The sequence below is a fragment of the Hemitrygon akajei genome, chromosome 8 (genome assembly GCF_048418815.1).
Source record: "Hemitrygon akajei chromosome 8, sHemAka1.3, whole genome shotgun sequence".
Lineage (NCBI taxonomy): Eukaryota > Metazoa > Chordata > Chondrichthyes > Myliobatiformes > Dasyatidae > Hemitrygon > Hemitrygon akajei.
In genome coordinates, this window is record NC_133131.1 from 70,069,841 (window position 1) to 70,083,279 (window position 13,439).

Consider the following 13,439-nt stretch of genomic DNA (forward strand, 5'->3'; position numbering starts at 1 on the left):
TTTCACAATCTAACCAGAATATTGTCCACAGTGTAACTGTTTGATCCTAGTACGATTTCTTTTCATCCCTATCTTCCATTTCTTCATTTTTGAATCAACAGTAGAATCTTTTTACAACCACTAAAGTAGCTGACAGGCTCTTGATCTAAAGCAGGGGTTTCCAACCTGAGGTCCCTGGACCCCTCAGGTTAATGGGAGGGGTCCCCGATCTAAAGTCTCATCTGAAAGAGCCATGAACTGAAAGAACATAGATTTTGATAGATTATAGGACTGGAGAAGGTTATGGACCAAGTGTCTGTCTGTCTTACATATTAGGTTCAATATTCATTCTTATTTTCAGGCAGTAATGCGAGATCCTTCAAATGGACAGAGCACTAGAAGTACACAGGTACTTCCTAAGCCCCTGGAAATGAAGACCCCCCAGAATGGCAATGCAATTTCAGGAACAACTTTGTACTTTCTGCACAAAGATGCTTCAGGACAGGGCTGCAACAGTCCTCCAAAGGAGTCAATGAGCCAGGTCAGGCCATGTTTTGGATTGCTAGAGAATTACGTGCCCCCAGATCTCACTAAGATGCCTCTTGCATTCTGCACTCCTGTTGAAATTATTTTTCCTCCTCTAAGCTGAAGAAAGTGGATTTCCTTCAAAACAAATTCATACACCAACATTTCACAGGCTATCATCATTTAAATCATATACTGTCTTTACTTTTTTTTACCCTATCAAAGTGGATTACATTATACTGAATGTCCCATGAACTTCACTGCTCGGTAAACTAGTCTAAATTATTCTGAAGCCTCTTTACAACTTCTTCACAACTCATAATCCCACCTGGTTATGAGTCAGAAAAAAAATTAGAAATATTACATCAGCAAAATCATTTGTACATTTAGTAAATAACTGAGCACGAAACATTGATCCCTGTGGTACTCTACAAGTCACTGCTTGTCACCTGAATTAGGACCCACTTATTCCTACTCTTGGCTTTCTATTGTCAATCAATTTTCAGTCCACGCACTTATTCCTTGCACTTTAATTCTGCACACTAATTTCGAATGTAAGACTTTTCAAAGGCCTTCTTAAAAGCTTCAACAATTTGATTGTTAAATTTTATGATCATAGGCAGGAAAGTTGTGAAGAAGACATAAGGAGTCTACAAAGAGATACATAAAATATAAGTAAGTAAACAGCAATCTAATAAACGGCGTATAATGTGAGAACATGCAGGAAGAATAACAAAATACCATAAGCATATTATGTAAACAGTAACACAAGAAGCTCCGCAGATGCTGAAAATCCTAAGCAACACATAAAATGCTGGAGGAACTCAGCAGGTCAGGCAGCATCTGTAGACCAAAGGGTATAACTTCACTCCACTTCAAAGTACAATTATTATCGAAGTATCTATGCCATATACAACCCTGAGTTTTGTCTTCCTACAGCCATGAAACACCGTGAAACCCGTTCATAGATAACATCCTGATGAGGGGTCTCAGTGCGAAACGTTGGCTACTCGTTTCCATAGATGCTGCCTGGCCTGCTGAGTTCCTCTAGCATTTTGTGTGTGTTGCTTGGATTTCCAGCATCTACAGATTTTCTCATTTGTTAAAGATAACATCAAACGCCCAGTGTGCAAAAAAACCCCAAATCATTCAAATGACAAAAAAAGAGTGAAAAACACAGAATATTAAACATCAAACCACAGTCATTGAAACAGTCTAGGAATGTTCAACTTTGGTTCAGTTCAGTGCTGTGTTGTTTGATGACTGCAGACAACAGAGCTAGTCTGCACCGATCAAAATTGCACAAATTAGCAACAAAGGAGTAGCCAGAAACACATATAACATGAAATACAAAGTCCAAACCATGTTGATTAAACCTTGCCTAAGACCAAAGACTCTGGCAGCATCAAGCGAGAGGGAGACCAGTCAAACACAGGCACCTTCCTCCGGGAGCAGTGAGTGAGAGCGAGGGACCCTTTCACTTTCCACTCTCATCCACATTGATTTCAATCTTGTTCCACGCCTTTATTGACGAGATCAGTGAGAAATGGGTCTCCAAGCTTCTTGGCCTCTAGGCTGCACACACTGCTCAAAACCTCAACAAACTCCCTCGGAGGCAGTAAAGCACCAGATTGCTCAATCGGTTAGAAAACACACCATTAAAATGTAAATCACCATCCAATTGCACACAGCTCAGCAGCAGAATTGTATTCAAAAGAAAAAGACGTGAAAGAAGTAGTTTTGTGAGTTGTCTGAAGGACACTGCGTTTGGTCGTGTTGTTCACTGGCACCATCTTCTTCAGTCCCATCATTGAAACTTTCCCCAAAATAATGGGCTCACTTCCGTGGACTCGTCATCGCATGTTCTCAATGTTTATTGCTTATTTATTATTATTATCTGCACAGTTTGTTGTCTTTTGAACATCCAAGTTGGTGCAGATTTTCACTGATCCTATTATGGTTATTTATACTATTATGGATTTATTGAGTATGTCAATGAAAAAAAAATCCTGGTTGTATATGGTGACATATAATAAATTTAATAATTTGATAATAAATTTACTTTGAACTTTGGAATGAATGAACAGCTGACGTTTTGGGCCAAGATTCTTCTTCAGAACTAGGTACCTGAACAATTTCCAGAACTCAGAGAAGCAGAGGGATCTTTGTGCCAGTACATAACTCACAAAAGGCCAGTTAGTAAATTGATCAAGTAAATGGGAAAGCTAAGAGAAATAGGAATGTTGTATTTTATTGCCTGAAAACTGAATGCAAAAGTAGAAAATTTATTAGACTCTCATTAAAACACATTAGATCCAGTGGGGTCTTGAAAGGTTGAATGTGGAGATGTTTGCTTTTGTGGTAGGTGAGCTTGAAATGAACTGTCTGAGATAGAGGCACATGCAACTGTTGTGACTCAGGCTAACAGGAATATGTTAAGCTGCGTGTGGGCTGGTTTAGAGAGAAGTGTGCTCCAGATCTTCAGTCAACTAGAAGGCAGATAGTGCACATTCAGTGTGTCAGGACTTCCAAACGCACCTTATAGCCATTGAAACACTTTTGATAATGAAGAGCACACATAACGATAGTATCAGAATCAGGTTTAATATCAGTGCCATATGTAGTGAAATTTGTTAGCTTTGCAACAGCAGTATGATGCAATACATGATACTATAGGGAAAAAACTATGACTTGCAATAAGTATGTATATCAAATGATCAAATTAAAGAAGTAGCATAAAAAGTAGTGAAGTAGTGTACATGAGTTCAATGTTCATTCAGAAATTCGATGGCAGAGGGAAAAAGCTGTTCCTAAGTTGCTGAGTGTGTGCCTTCAGACATCCATACCTCCTCCCCGATGGTAGCAACGAGAACAAGGGATGACCTAGGTGGTGGCGGTCTTTAACAATGGACACTGCCTTTTTGAGGAACCACTCCTTGAGGATGCCTTGGATACTCTGGCGGCTAGTACCCATGATGGAGCTGACTAATTTTGCAACTTTGCAGCTTACTTCAATCCTGTGCAGTAGCGCCCCCCCCCCACGGTACATCTGTAGAAATTTTCAAGTGTTTTAGGTAATATTCCATATCTCCGCAAACTCCTAATGAAATATAGCCACTGCCTTGCATTCTTTGTAACTGCATCAATATGTTGCATCCAGGTTAGGTCCTCAGAGGTATTGACACCCAGGAACTTGCAGCTGCTCACTCTCTCCACTTCTGATCCCTCTATGAGGGCTGGAATGTGTTCCTTCATCTTACCCTTCCTGAAGTCCACAATCAGCTCTTTCATTTTACTGACGTTGAGTGCCAGATTATTGCAGCAACACCACTCAACTAGCTGGTATATCTCACTCCTGCATGCCCTCTCGTCACCACCTGAGATTCTACCAACAGTGGTTGTATCATCAGAAAATTTATAGATGGTATTTGAGCTACATCTAGCCACACAGTCATGGGTGTAGAGAGAGTAGAGACGTGGGCTAAGCACACACCCGGGGTGCACCAGTGTTGATCATCAGCGAGGAGGAGATATTATCACCAAACCGCACAGATTGTGGTCTTCTGGTTAGGAAGTCAAGGATCCAGTTGCAGAGGGCAGTACAGAGGCCCAGGTTCTGTAGCTTTTCAATCAGGACTGTAGGAGTGATGGTGTTAAAACACTGAGCTAGCTATAGTCAATAAACAAAATTCTGACATAGGAATTTGTATTGTCCAGGTGATGCAAGGCCACATGGAGAGCCAATGAGATAGTGTCTGCTGTAGACCTATTGTTATGATAGGCAAATTGCAATGGTCCAGGTCCTTACTGAGAAAGGTGTTAATTTTAGAAATGCTCAGCCTCTCATAGCATTTCATCACCGTAGATGTGAAAGCTAAAGGACAATATTGGTAAAGGCAGCTCACACTGTTTCTCTTGGGCACTGGTATAATTAGGAACTTTCAACCGTAGCAGTGAGAAATTGAAAATGTCTTTGAACATTCCCACCAGTTGTTTGGTACAAGTTTTCCAGGTACTTGCTCTGTGCCCACCGCCGTGTGAGGGTTCACCCTCCTGAAAAAGTCTGATATCAGCCTCCAAGACAGATCACTGGGTCACCGGGTGCTACAGGGATCCTCTTTTGTGTGTGTGCCATACTCTGCCAGAGCCTCGGCGAACACTTTTTTCAAGTGTCTTGGAGGAAAGATTCTGTGAGTGGCCCTCACGTCCTTCTCACAGTGCAGTTGTTTTTTTTTAATGAGGCCGAGTTGTGAGCTCGACACTCAACCTGGCACAGATGGATCCTCACAGATGTAGTTTAATTCTCCCTTTCAAAGTGAGCATATAAGGTGTTGAGCTCATTTGGAAGTGAAGCATCACTGCCATTCACGATGTTGGGTTTGGCTTTGTAGGAAGTAATGTCCTACAAACCCTGCCAGAGTTAACGTGGATCAAATGTTGCCTTCAACCTCGCTCGGAAATGTTTCTTCACTCGTGAAGTAGCCCACCACAAGTCGTAACTGGCTTTCTTGTACAGACCTGGGTTGCTACATAATATAGAGAAGGCTCCACAGAATTTGTTTGCAGCAACCACTGACAAACAGCAATATGACGTTAGCTGAGGGATAAAAACTGGCCACAAAAACAGGAAGAACACTCATCTTTTTCTTTGAAAAAGAAACACCGAAACATCTATTACAAACTCCTATCAGAGCTGAGATAACCTCAGTTTAATAGCTCAACTGGAAGATAAACCCAATTGACCAACACTGCCGCTGAAGTGTCACCAAACTCCCTGCTTAATCCCAGATACAGGTGTCCCCTGCTTTACAAATGTTCACTTTATGCTACTTAGCTTTTACAAAAAACCTACATTAGTAATCTGTTTTTGCATTACAAAGAGGATTTTAGCTTTTACGAAAATTTTTCCCCATATAAATTAATGATTCTTCATTTTACGCATTTCGGCTTAAGAAAGGTTTCATAGGAATGCTCTACCTTTGTAAGGGGGGGGGGGAACACCTGTACTTGGATTGAATCCATAATATTGGACCTTAAGGAAATACTGTTTCATCCCAAGCATCAGCTAACAGGAAAGGAACACGGTGCTGGGACAAAAACACTTTTCATTACAAGTATTATTCCTTTAATGGCTTGTCTGGGCTAATGATTTCTATGTAACGTGTTCATGAGCCTTTCAATCATAATGGAGAACTCAGTTTGTGGCACAGCCTTCAGTGCAAGAGTGCAGCTCTGAAGCAACAAGCTTTATCAGCCTTTTTGTGTTCAGTTATTTTCTTGGACAGGATCTACATACATAAATGTGCAAAATTCTGCAGATACTGAAAATCCAAAACAACACACACAAAATGCTGGATGAACTCAGCAAGCCAGGCAGCAACTCTGGAAATGGATAAACAATCAACGTTTCAGGCCCAGTCCCTTCTTCCGGACTGGAAAGGAAGAGGGACGAAGAGTGAATAAAAAGGTGGTTGAAAGTGAAGGAATATAGCTGGAAGGTGATAGGTGAAGCCTGGTAAGTAGGAAAGGTAAAGGACTGGAGAGAAATGAGAGAGCAGTCCATCGGAGAAAGGGAAAGTGGAGGGGACCTGGCGGGGGGTGGGGGAGGTGAGAACAGGTAAGAGACCAGAGTGAGGAACAGAAGAAGAGGAGGGGAAGGGGAAAATATTTTACCAGAAGGAGAAATCAGGTTGGAGGATACCCAGATACAATAAAAGGTGTTGCTCCTCCACCCTGAGGGAGGCTTCATCAAGGCACAAGAGGAGGCCATGGAACAGCATGCCAGAACAGGAACGGGAATCAGAATTAAAATGTTTGTCCACCTGCTCTTGGCAGATAGAATGGAAGTGATCGATGAAGCAGTCCCCCAATTTATGACAGGTCTGTATGTAGCTGCCACACAGCTGTCATTGTGAAGCATAATAGTGTCAGAGATCTCACAGTCAGGTGTTTGTGTTAAAAGTGATAACTCTGATTAGGTGATCACTAGACAAAGCACTACTGGCCTAAAATGTATGAATGCAGTTCACAGATATGTGAGCATCGAAACTAATACCCCATCCTGTTCTAATACATCTTGAAATGACATGTCTGACTGGAGACTCCTTCAAAATTCTAGAATGAGCATCTTTAATAAGAGAAAGAGTCAAGCTGTTAAACCTTGATTTTCTATGGCATTGTTATCATCAGCTCTCATACCTTAAATACCTTGAAGAAACTTAAACCACTCAAATAAACAACGTCAAAGGCACCACTTCCTTGCTGCCTCCCCAACTCAAAACTTTTCCAACATCGACAGGGCAAGTCAGGATGAGATCAAAGTAAAGAATGCTGGAAAAACACCGCAAGGCAGGAGGTATCTGCGGGAAGAGAATACTGTACACAACATTTTGGGTCTGAGATTCTTCTCAGATCTATCACTTTCTGTTTTTCATTTCAGATTTCCAGCCACTACATCTTCCTCACAAATGAGATATGTAGGTTACTCCCAAATTTCCTGGCAGGACAATATTTAATAAAATCTGTAACAGGGTAGCCTTTTTGGTGCCCTCAGAGTGGCACAGTAGCTACTCTCATCAGCCACCTGAATGTTGACTCCCTCTGCCAACCGTGCACTGTGGCCGAGTTTGCCATGTACTGCTTAGCTCACCAAGACAGCACCTCTAAAGCCTATGCCTTCCGCTATCCCAAGAATAGAAGCATTTGGTATAAGAAACACTCTGATGAGTCGCCTCATGTAACACACAATTCTGATTTATAAACACTGGCAAATCCTCATCATTATGTTCAAAATCCTGGAATTCCCTCTACAAAAGTTCTGTGGGAGCACACCCAACACTTGGGCAGTTCAACAAGGTGCACCTTTTCAAAGGCACCATGAAATAAATAGCCTGTGGCAACCTTCTGAACAATAATGACATTTCATGAAAGATTTGTTCAAGATTAGATCAGGGGGTATGGAGAGAAAACAGGTACAGGGTTTTGAGTTGGATGATCAGCCATGATCATAATGGTGGTGCAGGCTCGAAGGGCCAAATGGCCTACTCCTGCACCTATTTTCTATGTTTCTATGAGCCAGGCTGACGATTCTGCTCAAGGGTGGTTATCCCCACTGCAGATGAATCAGCCCAGCCAGGGCTTCACAGACACCTCTGAGTCCATAAGTGGGTTATACCACCCAGTCCAGAATGATAGATGCAAAATAAATTTATTATCAAAGTATCTGTATGTTACCATATACCACCTTAAAATTCACCTTCTTGTAGGGATTTACATGAAAAACATAAGACAATCTTGCAGAATTGGTCAATATCCCATCCCCTCTATCTGACTCTTCTCCAGGATTCTTTGCAGCTTTCTTACACCTTCCCCTCCCTTGTTTCTTTCTGTCCTCCGCAAGGTTCTGTGATGTGGATTGGCCTGGTGACTCTGGGATATAATTAGCCAACTAATATTCACTGGTTAGCTTTACACAAAAGGGTGTGTAGCTCCCTGTGACAAACCTAGCACAGGTTCTCAAACTTTGGTGAATCTAACAATGATTGCTGTAATATAGTGACTAATATTCCCTCTTAATGAAGATTAGCAGTGTGAAGTTCAAAGTCAATTTATGATGCAAGGACAAATGTCACCATATACTGTACAACCCTGAGATTGCAGGCAAACTCAATAAATCTCAATAACAGAATAACAACCATAACAGAATCAATGAAAGACCACAGCAACCTGGGCATTCAACCCGTGTGCAAATGATACAAACTATGCAAATACAGAAAGAAATAAAAAATAAATAAATCAATATTGAGAACATGAGATGTAGAGTCCTTGAAAGTGAGACCAGTGGCTGTGGGAACATCTCAATGATGGGGCAAGTGAAGATGCGTGAAGTTATCTCCCCTAGTTCAAGAGCCTGATGGTTGAAGGGTAATAACTGTCCCTGAACCTGGTGGTGTGAGTCCTGAGCTCCTGTACCTCCTTCAAGTCAAGTCGCTTTTTATTGTTATTTTGACCATAAACTGCTGGTACAGTCCACAGTAAAAATGAAACAACATTCCTCCAAAACCATGGTGCTACATAAAACAACACAAAACTACACTAGACTATGTGAAACAACTGAAGACTACACTAGACTATATAAAGCAACAGAAAAACTACACTAGACTACAGACCTACACAGGACTACATAAAGTGCACAAAACAGTGCAGGGCAGTACATTAATTAATAAATAAATAAATAAATAATACACAAGGCAATAGGCACAGTAGAGGACAAATTTCAATACAATAATAAATGATGTAGATGTCAGTCTAGACTCTGGGTATTGAGGAGTCTGATGGCTTGGGGTAAGAAACTGTGGCACTGTTTGGTTGTGAGAGCCCGAATGCTTCAGTGCCTTTTGCCAGGTGGCAGGAGGGAGAAGAGTTTGTATGAGGGGTGCGTGGGGTCCTTCACAATGCTGTTTGCTTTGCAGATGCAACGTGTGGTGTAAATGTCTGTAATGGCAGGAAGAGAGACCCCGATGATCTTCTCAGCTGACCTCACTATCCGCTGCAGAGTCCTGTGATCCGAGATGGTGCAATTTCCAAACCAGACAGTGATGCAGCTGCTCAGGATGCTCTCAATACAACCCCTGTAGAATGTAATGAGGATGGGGGGTGGGAGATGGACTTTCCTCAGCCTTCGCAGAAAGTAGAGACGCTGCAGGGCTTTCTTGGCTATGGAGCTGGTGTTGAGGGACCAGGTGAGATTCTCCGTCAGGTGAACACCAAGAAATTTGGTGCTCTTAATGATCTCAACGGAGATCAGTTTTCAGTTTTCAGTGGAGAGTGTTCACTCCGTGCTCTCCTGAAGCCAACAACCATCTCTTTTGTTTTGTTCACATTCAGAGACAGGTTGTTGGCTCTGCACCAGTCCATTAGCCGCTACACCTCTCTGTAAGCTGACTCATCGTTCTTGCTGATGAGACCCACCACGGTCGTGTCATTGGCAAACTTGATGATGTGGTTCGAGCTGTGTGTTGCAGGACAGTCGTGGGTCAGCAGAGTGAACAGCAGTGGACTGAGCACACAGCCCTGGGGAGCCCCTGTGCTCAGTGTGATGGTGTTAGAGATGCTGCTCCCGATCCGGACTGACTGAGGTCTGACAGTCAGGAAGTCTAGGATCCAGTTGCAGAGGGAGGTGTTCAGTCCCAGTAGGCTCAGCTTTCCAATCAGTTTCTGAGGAATGGTTGTGTTGAATGCTGAACAGAAGTCTATGAACAGTATTCGAACGTATGTGTCTTTTTTGTCCAGGTGGGTGAGGGCCAGGTGGAGGGTGGTGGTGATGGCATTGTCTGCTGACAATACGCGAACTGCAGGGGGTCCAGTGAGAGGGTTAGCAGGGTCTTGATGTGCCTCATGTCGAGCCTCTCGAAACACTGCATGATGATGGATGTGAAGATTTCTTCAGCACAGGGATGATGGTGGCGGCCTTGAAGCACATTGGAACGATGGCGCTGCTTAGGGAGATGTTGAAGGTGTCAGTGAGAACATCTGCCAGCTGGTCTGCACACCCTCTGAGCACTCTGCCAGGAATATTGTCTGGTCCAGCAGCCTTCCGTGGGTCGACCCTGCATAGAGTTTTCCTCACATTAGCCACGGTGAGACACAGCACCTGGTCATTTGGAGGAGGAGTGGTCTTCCTCGCCACCATGTCATTTAACACCTCGAAACGAGCGTAGAAGTTGTTCAACGCATCTGGGAGGGAGGCATCACCAGCACAGTCAGGTGATGTTGTCCTGTAGTTGGTGATGTCCTGGATGCCCTTCCACATGCGCTGCGTGTCACAGCTGTCCTGGAAGTGGCTGTGGATTCACTGGGCATGTGCACACTTTGCCCCTCTGATGGCCCGGGACAGTTTGGTCCTCGCTGTTGTTGGGGCTGTCTTGTCACTGGCTCTAAAAGCGGTCCTCAATAGCGCACACACCTCCACGGTCATCCATGGCTTCTGGTTAGCGTGTGTAGTGATGGTCTTGGACACAGTGACATCGTCGATGCACTTGCTGATGTAGCTGGTCAGTGATACCATGTACTCCTCTAAGTTGGTAGAGTCGCCATCGGTTGCAGCCTCCCTGAACATGTGCCAGTCAGTGTGCTCAAAGCAGTCTTGAAGAGCTCCTACTGGCCAGGATTTCACCTGCTTCAGAACTGGTCAGGAGCATCTGATGAGCGGTCTGTATGCTGAGATTAGCATAACAGAGATGTGGTCTGAGTAACCGAGGTGTGGGCGGGGCTCCGCCCGGTTCGCGTCAGGGATGTTTGTGTAAACAAGGTCCAAGGTGTTCGCCCCTCTCATTGCAAAGTCCACATGCTGATGGAATTTGGGGAGCACTGACTTGAGGTTTGCGTGGTTAAAATCACCGGTGACAATAATCAGTCTATCAGGGTGTCGTGATGGCAGCAGCCAGAAGACAGCGTGACTTGGGTGGTGGGGGGCTCCTGATGATGGATGCTGCTTTCCTGCGACAACACTTCATGTCGATGTGCCCAATGGTTAGGGGGGCTTTATCTGTGATGGACTAGGCTGTATTCACTGTTTTTTGTAGGATTTCCATTCAAGGATGTTGGTGTTTCCATACCAGGCTGCAATGTAGCCAGTCAGTTTATTCTCCACCGCACATCCATAGAAGTTTGTCAAAGTTTTAGACGATAAGCCAAATCTTCTAGAACTCCTAAGGAAGTGGAGGCGCTGCTGTGCTACTGCAATTGTCACTACAGATTCATGGAGTATAAAGCAGGAAAGATTTCCCTTTGGCCAAAGTCATCCATACCAACCAAGACACACACCTATGCTAATCACATTTGCCTGCATTTGGCCCACAGCCTTTTTTCTTTCATGTACCTGTCCAAGTGTATTTTAATTGTTATATCTGCCTCTACCCCCTCCTCATTCCACACAGCCTCCACTCTCTGTAATGAAAACCTGCCCCTCGGGTTCCATTTTCCCTCTTGCCCTAAACCTATGCCGCCTCTACCCTGGGTGGCGGGGTGGAAATGTCACCTGTCTTGTAAAGACACTGCCCAGAAGGAGGCAATGGCAAACCACTTCTGCAGAAAAATTTGCCAAGAACACATGCCCTAATACAATTTAAGGTTGTATATAGAGCTCATATGTCTAAGGATAAACTTGCTCGATTTTATTCTTATGTTAATCCAACCTGTGACAGATGTCATTCTGATGTTGCTTCATTGACCCATATGTTTTGGTCTTGCCCTTGTTTGCAAAATTACTGGAAAGATATTTTCAGTATTATTTCAATAGTTCTGAATATCAATTTCCAACCGCATCCTATTACTGCAATTTTCGGTTTATCAATGGCGGATAATAGTCGTTTATCCCCCTCATCTCGACGAATGATTGCATTTGTTACATTAATGGCTAGAAGATCTATTTTATTGAATTGGAAAGAAATTAATCCTCCAACTATATTTCAGTGGTTTTCTCAAACTATCTCTTGTTTGAGCTTAGAAAAAATTAGAAGTGTTGTCTTTGATCCTTCAGCTAAATTTGAAGAAACTTGGAGACCATTTATTCAACATTTTCATATGAGTTAAATTGTCTTTTCCTAAACCTCACTTTTATTATCTTTAATTATTTGGATGGAGGTTCAGAGTTATTGGCACTACTGTATATATTTGACATTATGCAATGGCCCATGTTGGTTAATGTTTTTCCCCCCTCTTTTTTTTGGGTTTTTAAAAAATTTCTTTTGTTCATAAATACTATGAGTTTGGGAGGTTATTATATATTGATTATCATATATTTGAATGTCTACTTAAACTATTAACTATGTACTCTCAAACTCTCTGTATTCATGTTTCATTTATGTTTGCTTAAAAATTAATAAAAAGATTTAAAAAGAAAGAAAGAAAAATTTGCCAAGAACAATCATGGTCATGATCACCCACGTTAATATGACACAGCACATAACGAATGAAAAAAGACTGCTGAATGTACCCTATTTATGCACATCAAAATGTTATAAACCTTTATAAGGTCACTACGAAACACCTTCCACTCTGGGGAAAACAGTCCCACTCTGTCCAATTGCTCCTGTAGCTCAAGTTCTCCAGTCCAGGCATATTCCTCTGAATCTTTTCTGCAGCATCTTGCTTGTTCACATCCTTCCTACAATGTGGCAATGAGAAATGCCCATAAAACACCAAGTGCGTCCCAACCAATGAGAACAAAATAACAATATGCAAAAGCAGAAAAGAAAATCAAGTCTGGTACCAGATGCTGAATAAAGTAAACCAAGGAAGGCAAAATGTGGAAAGGAAGAAGGGGCTAAAACACAGCACACAACAGCTGATTGAATAAATCATCATAGTCTGAGAATCAAGCAAGGGATTTTGTGGAGTCCTCGCTGAAAGATGTTTGCAGACGCAGTCTGAGTGAAATATTTTCCAAGTACAGCTACAGATTCTAGCAGCAGAAACTGGAAAAGGAAGTGAGCTTGAGCAGAAGCCAAAGCACAGAAGAGAACACAGGAACAGACTGTTCGGCCAACCTGATCCTGTTTCACCACCATCCTTCTTCATGTGGCTGAATGCCAGCTGACATGTAACAAGGCGCAGAAATACAACTGCAGATGCTGTGGATCAAAGAATACATACACGACGCTGGAAGAACTCAGCAGGTCAGGCAGTATCCGTGAGAAAAGAGTAGCCAACGTTTCGGGCCGAGACCCTTCATCAGGAATGGGGGGGAAGAGAGGGCCGAAGCCCAGTAATAGAGATAGGGGAGGGGGTAGGGCCTAGAGGCGCCAGGTGGAAAACCAATCAGAGGAAAGATAAAGGGGGGAGGGGATAAGCATGAAAGAACTGTAGAGATAAAGAAGCAGAAAGTTGAAAGGGGAGAGAGGCAGAGAGGGACCTGGGATAGGGGGAGGGGGAGG

General features: G+C 43.0%; 1 protein-coding gene and 1 long non-coding RNA gene across 10 annotated transcripts in view; one reads left to right on the forward strand and one right to left on the reverse strand.

Moving 5' to 3' along the window:
- The window catches only part of LOC140731965 (F-actin-monooxygenase mical1-like), a 257,596-nt gene that overhangs the window by 117,993 nt on the left and 126,164 nt on the right, over positions 1-13,439 (reverse strand). The window contains exon 1 of one of the 9 annotated variants that reach the window (XM_073053999.1): positions 12,530-12,549. The exons of 7 other annotated variants lie outside the window; for them this stretch is intronic. The gene's annotated coding sequence lies outside the window, so the exon portion shown is untranslated. One more of the 9 variants, XM_073053997.1, reaches the window with a different exon arrangement.
- On the forward strand, positions 435-9,041 carry LOC140731967 (uncharacterized). The gene is made up of 3 exons (XR_012099954.1): positions 435-520; positions 1,124-1,179; positions 8,976-9,041. It is a non-coding gene; the product is annotated as an uncharacterized lncRNA (long non-coding RNA).